The sequence below is a fragment of the Pseudonaja textilis genome, chromosome 13, assembly GCF_049901715.1.
Source record: "Pseudonaja textilis isolate UNSWEBS1 chromosome 13, rPseTex1.2, whole genome shotgun sequence".
Classification (NCBI taxonomy): Eukaryota; Metazoa; Chordata; class Lepidosauria; order Squamata; family Elapidae; genus Pseudonaja; species Pseudonaja textilis.
Genome location: NC_142002.1, coordinates 11904420 through 11911757, shown reverse-complemented (window position 1 = coordinate 11911757; position 7338 = coordinate 11904420). Strand labels below are relative to the sequence as shown.

The following is a 7338-nucleotide window of genomic DNA, read 5'->3' as shown; positions in this document are numbered from 1 at the left end:
TGCCTTTGGAGGTTCTCTGGATGTTTGCTATCCAGATTTGGTAAGTCTATTTTGTAGTCCCATCATTACATCTTCTCTGCCTCCAGGACTTTATAATGATCACCTCAGTTATCATTTTTAGAAGGTTCAAAAGCTTGATTTGATTGAAGGCTAGAAGTCGTCATAAATATGAACCAGTTGCCAAGCATCCAAATTTTGATCACTTGATCGTGATCAAGTATAAAAGTTGCATTTAGTTGTATCTGAACATTTATTTGCAAGCATAGGTTTTAGCCAAATACATTCAAAATTACTGCAATTGTATCTGTTCAATACATCTGCTCCAATATTAACAGCTCTGTTTGTAAAGATGTGCTTTGGTATCTTCCTTGCAGCTGTTGCAAATAATGCATTTTCACTTATAATCTAGTATCTGATCATGACGATAATTAAACAATGTGTAGCTTCGTACGAAGTGCCAACCAATTCATTGGCGCCTATTGGAAATGGAGAACAAAAGGAAACAAGAGAGATGGGTTATATTGTTTGTGCTGCTGCAATTCAGTTTTTCCTGTTGGCAAGTAGGGAGGTCACACTTCAGGAAGTCCTGAAAAGGAATCACCATAAGAGCTTGAAAACCAGGAAGTGAGTAAGTGTGAGAGAGAGAGAGAAAGAGAAAGAAAAAAAGCAAGCCCCAGGAAGAACAGTGATGCTATGGACACATGTCAGAGTCTAATGAAACCAGAGGCTTCTTCAAGGGGGAAAGTGCATTTAAATTGGATTAGATCATCTCGGGGAAAAGAAGAATGCAAGGAGAAGCATGCTAAGGCTCCAGCTTAAGTTACATGTCTGACATTAGCCAGGCTGTCTTGGGAGTATGTGGTGCATGATGGTGGCAGATGTGCATTGTTCACGCTGTCCCGTTCACCTCTAAAACCGAAGTGGACTTCTTACTTTCGCTGCACAGGAACACACAGAAGATGGACACTGATCTGGCCTGCAAACATCATATGTCTTAGCCTTTTGGTTAAATCTAATGGTTAAAGACACTGAGCTTGTAAGCTAGAAAGCTGACAGGCCAGGTTTGAGACCCAAGCATCAGATGACAGGGTGAGCTCCTGTTCATTGCCTCAACTCCTGCCCAGCTAGCAATTCAAAAGCATGCAAATGCGAGTAGATTAATAGGTACCACAGGAAAGTAACAGCTCCATGTGCCTTTGGTGTATCACCATGCTGGTGACATGACCACAGAGAATGTCTTTGGACAAGGCTGGCTCCCCTGGCCAAGAAATGGAGGTGAACACCATGTCCTAGAGTCAGTCACGACTGGACAGGGGAACCTTTACCTTTTACCTCATCCAGTGAAGCTGGGAAGTATTGCAACAAAATCTTGAAAGTTGGTCAAAGCCCTACTCTACTTCGACTGATACCTAATGCAGCCAAGTCAGAATTGCTTTTTTCTCATGTGTTCTACTTTTCCAGGACCTACGGTCTGCCTGATTCTCAATGGCTCTGGGCAGCTCACAACAGTCAAAGAAATTGCAATCAAATCAATAAACGATAAAGATAGAAGATGGCAGGCATGATGAAGCGAGATGTTTCCTTTTCTCTCACCAAGGCCTGAGTGAAGAGCCATATTTTCCCTTTTCTTCTTCTGTCATCTGGATCTTGTCAAGGAATCTTGTTGCCGGAGGCAGGTGCTACTTTAGAGAAGGTGCACTCTGGGGGTCTTGAATGTGCTCATCCCCAGATGTATTTTTCTATCCATCGTTTCCTGATGGTTGACTCACAATCCAATGACTTTGAATCTTGTCTGTAGCTGCTTGCCCCTTCACGTTGCGTTTGCCTTCAACTCAGGCAGGTAGGTTGTCTCTCATGAATCAGCGTGGTAGTTACGAGAGATGTTTCAGTCATGTGAAGATTAGGTGTGTCAGAGAAAGAGTCAAAGAATAGATGAACTTTTTGTGAACTACAGTTTAGATTATTATTTTTCTTAGCCTGAATTACCTGGAATGATCTCTGCGAATTGTTGCTGTTTTGTCTGGCTGTCATGACACAGTTGGAACATTACACTAGAAGATCTTTTGTGTGAGTGTGAAAAGGGAGATAGATTCTAGCTTAGAGATAAAATGCATTGTTTGCACACTAAACATGGGCCTCGTTTGAATTTTTGAACTCTCCAATCTGACTCTATTAGATTCTGTCCAAGAATGAATCAGAAATTTGCTACCAATCAGAGGAATATTTGGTTAGATTATGTTTTACTGCTTAGTGAAAGAAGGTGGACATTTTTCAGTATCTGGGATCCCACCTCCAAGGCAATGACGACATCAGTGTCAAGGTGCAAGCAAGGGTGAATGTAGCCTTGGCGAGAACTCACCGGTGTGTTATGTGACAGATGAATGCTAACCCGTCTTAAATCTAAGATTTACAAAACAACCGTCTGCCCTGTTGCACTGTATGGCACTGTATGCTGGGCAGCAACAACAGGGGCTGGAAGCTATCTCCATGCCATGCGAATGCTCCATTGGATATCAGGCATCTCCCTTCTTGACCACATCACAAATGACACCATTCGACAGTATTTTGGCATGGTACCAATTATAGAGAAGATGAGAGAAGGCCGACTCCTCTGGTAGGGACATGTCCAGAGAGCAGCACCTTCCACTGTGGGCAAGACTGCCTACCAGGGGTGGGATGCTACCAGTTCGGCCCAGTTCTATAGAACCGGTAGCTCCGTAGAGCAGCTGACACCGAACCGGTTCACTGCAAGAACCTTCTGGTCATTTGTTTGCCCCACTTGCCCACCTGGGCTCTTGGCTGTCCTTTATTTCCTGCTTTTTCAATCTCAGCTGCTTTGTGCAGCACAGCTGAGGTTGAAAAAAGCAGGAAAGAACAGGTTGTAACACCGGTTGAATCCCACCCCTGCTGCCTACCTAGTAGTAGTAGTTAATGGCCGGCGACCTTACGGGGACCCAAAACAGAGATGGCAAGACACCATCAACAAAGATATGCAAACCGTGGGTCTGTGCCCTGGAGACACAGCTGAGCGTGCAAAGTGGCATTCAATGATCAAAAAAACAGAAAAGCAAAAAAGCAGAAGAGGAGGAGGAGGAGGAGGAGGAGGAGGAGGAGGAGGTGGAGGAGGAGGAGGAGAAGAAGAAGAAGAAGAAGAAGAAGAAGAAGAAGAAGAAGAAGAAGAAGAAGAAGAAGAAGAAGAAGAAGAAGAAGAAGAAGAAGAAGAAGAAGAAGAAGAAGAAGAAGAAGAAGAAGTTGTTTTATTGCTTAGTGTCTTTTTGATGTGTTTGCATCACAATTCCGAGAGTCATCTTGATACCTGGAAGGCCACCAGGATCGAGATAGAAAAGTTATTTTCCAATGATTTATTTTTTTCTACTTTTTGATATAGCAGTCTGACCCCTCTCTCCTTCCCTCCCTCCATCCCTCCCTTCCTTTCTTGCATAAATAATTATCCTAGCTGCTCAGTCCTATCCCCCCACAAACTGAGCCTGTCTTACCTGCTGAGAAATAAGATATGCATGTTTGTTTGAGACTTAATTTTTCCAATAAGCCAGGATTGTATCAGGCCTGTTAGGTTTGTTTGGCTAAACCTTTCCGAGAATTAAATTCTGGACAACATCCTGGATCGGAGAGACAGTTTATTATTCTGAAGCTGCAATGAGTAAGCTTTGACTTTGTTGTTATAATTTAAGTTCCAGGCTTTTATGATTCAGTCTGTTGCAACCAACGAAGCCTTGCTGAGAAATGACATCTCCATTACTTTAAAAATATAATGCTTTCTCCAAAGCTGTTGTCACTATAAATCTTCCCCATAACAGTCAGCCCTAACTACCCAAACCTCCTGTTTTGCTCTTCTCAGAATGCTCTCCTCTCCTTAAAGTTAAATAAAGGAAACCAAAAACCCTTCTCCCTTCGCCCGCTCAGTACAAACCATCTGCCTTTTAACCCCCAGACTACCCAAAGTTGATATCAACATTTATGCAATCTGTGCATTTCTCTCAATCTCCTTGCTTCCTAATCCCTTCCTATATTTTTCTTCTGCTTTGGACTAGCTCTGATTAATATATTCTGGTAATTGTTATGAGTTCCAGGCTGAATGATGCCATCTTTTTTATAGATAACTGGGAAGTCTTAGGCCAGCCTCTTTCCTGTTGGGCTGTCTAGCTCAGCATCATTGCCAGGTAACGTCTTCGAAGAGCATCAAAACCTCCTCAGCATCTTCTCCCCGGTGAAGTCCATGTGCTCAGCAAGAGAGGACAGGTTTTTCCATGCAGAAATGTGGAGGTTCAATCCCTACCATGGTTGGAAAATCTTTAGCCTGAAATAGAACACGGAATTGTAGGACTGGAAAGGACCTTGGAGGTCTTCTAGTCCAACCCCCTGCTCAGGCAGGAAATCCTACACCACTTCAGACAAATGGTTGTCCAATCTCTTCTTTAAAACTTCCAGTGTCGGAGCATTTGCAACTTCTGGAGGCAAGTTGTTCCACTGATTCATTGTTCTAACTAAATTCCTCCTTAGTTCTAGGTTGCTTCTCTCCTTGATTAGTTTCCACCCGTTGCTTCTTGTCCTGCCCTCAGGTGCTTTGCAGAATAGCTTGGCTTCCTCTTGTTTGGGGAGCCCCTGAGATATTGAAAGACTGCTGTCATGTCTCCTCTAGTCCTTCCTTTCATCAGATTAGACATACCCAGTTCCAGCAACCATTCTTCACATGTTTTAGCCAGTGGTGGGATTCAATTTTTAATTTTTACTACCGGTTCTGTGGGCGTGGCTTGGTGGGTGTGGCAGGGGAAGGATACTGTAAAATCTCCAGTCAAAGGTGGTATTTGCCAGTTCTCCGAACAACTCAAAATTTCCACTACCGGTTCTCCAGAACTGGTCAGAACCTGCTGAATACCACCTCTGGTTTTAGCCTCTCATCATCTTTGCTGCTCTTCTTTGCACTCTTTCTAGAGTCTCAACCTCTTTTTTACATTGTGGTGACCGAAACTGGATCATATGTCAAAGGCTACCTGTGCACCATTCCGTTGTGTTCTCAGGTACCCAAGAGCTGTTTTCTTGAACATCTGGAAGGCCTCAAAATTCTCCACTCCTGCTCCATTTTAACCTGGCTAGAAAGGACCTTGGAGGTCTTCAAGTCCAGTCCCCTGCTCAAGGCAGGAATCCTGATGCCATCCTGCTCAAATGGTTGTCCAGTCTGTTCTTGAAAACCTCCAGTGATGGAGCAGTTCTTGCTGTCTGGAAATTTCTCCTTAGTTCCAGGATGGATCTTTCCTTGGTACATTTCCATCTGTTCCTTCTCATCCTGCTTTGGAGGAGGCATCTTGGAGCTCTGCTAAGTTATCACTTGGCATATTTTTTATTATTTCATATTTTTGTTTTGTTCCATTTCGTTTTGTTTTCTACCCAACTCATAGCAAGTGATTCTGGGTGGGACTTTGCAATGGAACCGTTTCTTTCACTATGATCAAGATCAGTGGCGGAATTCAATTTTGTTTTACTACCGGTTCTGTGGGCGTGGCTTGGTGGGCGTGGCAGGGGAAGGCTACTGCAAAATCTCCAATCAGAAGTGGGATTTGCCGGTTCTCCAAACTACTCAAAATTTCTGCTACTGGTTCTCCAGAACTGGTCGAACCTGCTGAAGACCAACTCTGATCAAGATAGCGAGGCAATGGTATGGAGGGCTACCATAGCAATAGCAGTAGCACTTAGACTTATATACCACTTCACAGTGCTTTACAACCTTCTCTAAGTGGTTTACAAAGTTGGCCTGTTGCCCCCAACAATTTGGCTTCTCATTCTACCCACCTTGGATGGATGGAAAGCTGAGTCAACTTTGAGTTGGTTGGGATCAAACTGCTGGCAGTTGGCAGAATTAGCCTGCAATACTGCATTCCAACCACTGCGCCACCAGGGCTCCTGCTACGAGGCAGATCCAACTGCCTCTCTTCCCAAGTGCTGATTTTCCTACTTTGTTCCTCCCAGCCTACTGAGACAAATAACTGCAGATCTGCAGAATGAAAAGAATGCTTCAGGGTTAGACAAAATCACCCCCTCTGGCATCTGCCACCTGTGTTGGCTTCCTACCTTGATCCATCAGTAGGAATGTCTTCATTCAGCTTCTCGGGGATAAAAATAAAAAACAAAAATCCTTGATTCACTCTTATTCTTTTCAAATGGAGCTCGGAGCTTTTGAAGCAGGGCTGCCAAACTTTAGGGAAGTGGCCTCTTGCCAGGTGAGCTGCTACTCTTTGATCTTTCTACTGTGACAGGTGACGGTTCTCTGGGATTTCCAGCTGGGACTTTTCCCAACCTTTGCTGCCTTCACAATGAAAAGCATCTGTTTTCTATGCCAAAAATCCTAAAATGGCATAATAAATAAATAAATCCTGGCCTTACACTCTATAGACGCTTCTATTCCACACACCGCATTAAACTATTGCTTGTTTAATAACAGCTTATTGAATTAATCACAATTGTCTGGGTTTGCACAGCACGTCAAGCTGCAAATCATGGCTTCCTAACTATAATAGATTAATAGATGGCAGGAAAGCCACATCGAGCAAACCACATTATAACAGAATAAAAGAGTTGGAAGGGACCTTGGAGGTCTTCTAGTCCAACCCCTTGCTCAAACAGAAGATCCTATACCAGGGGTGGGAAACTATGGCCTTTTTATGACCTTTTCTGGATTTGAACTCCCAGAGTTGGTCCATCTCTTGCTCCATGATCCATCCATGATCCATACAACGGTCAATGGTTATGCTGGCTCAGGAATTCTGGGAGTTGAAGTCCACAAGTCATAAACAAGCCAAAGTTGAATTCTGGGAGTTGAAGTCCACAAATCCATAAAGGGGCCATATTTCCCCACCTCTCCGGTCCCATAATCATTGACTGTTGTATGGATCATGGAGCAAGAGATGGACCCTATGATTGGAGTTCATAGAACAACAACAAAAAGGATGGCACAGAAGCAACCATAGAAAGCTTTCGTCCACTTTTAATTCCAGAGACATCTCTGTGCCCACAAAATGAAAAGCATTTCCCAACCAAGCCAAAATGCTTTGTAAACAAAAGAAGGGAAAGGAAGAGAGGCGCTGCTAAAGAAAGCAAAGCTTGGCAGATTTAAGGAGCACAGTGTAGATGGATGCAGCTGTTCAAAGGGTGATTTCCAGTTAACATGGCACAACCGCTTCCCTCTTTTGTAAACCTTGTGGGTAGTGCCTCCAAAGTTGATTCCTTAAGAAGTGGGAAGGCAGTGACAAAACAGATTGGGCACTTTGGTTTATGTTTTGCAGAATAAACACGCACTCAAACTCAAGCCTCGCAAGAAGAGGG

General features: G+C 43.6%; 1 long non-coding RNA gene across 1 annotated transcript; it reads right to left on the bottom strand.

The window, feature by feature from the left end:
- Window positions 1-238: 238 nt before the first annotated feature.
- On the bottom strand, window positions 239-6223 carry LOC148124727 (uncharacterized). The gene is made up of 3 exons (XR_015745169.1): window positions 6088-6223; window positions 5809-6010; window positions 239-476 (listed from the first exon to the last, which is right to left on the bottom strand). It is a non-coding gene; the product is annotated as an uncharacterized LOC148124727 (long non-coding RNA).
- Between the last annotated feature and the right edge of the window lie 1115 nt (window positions 6224-7338).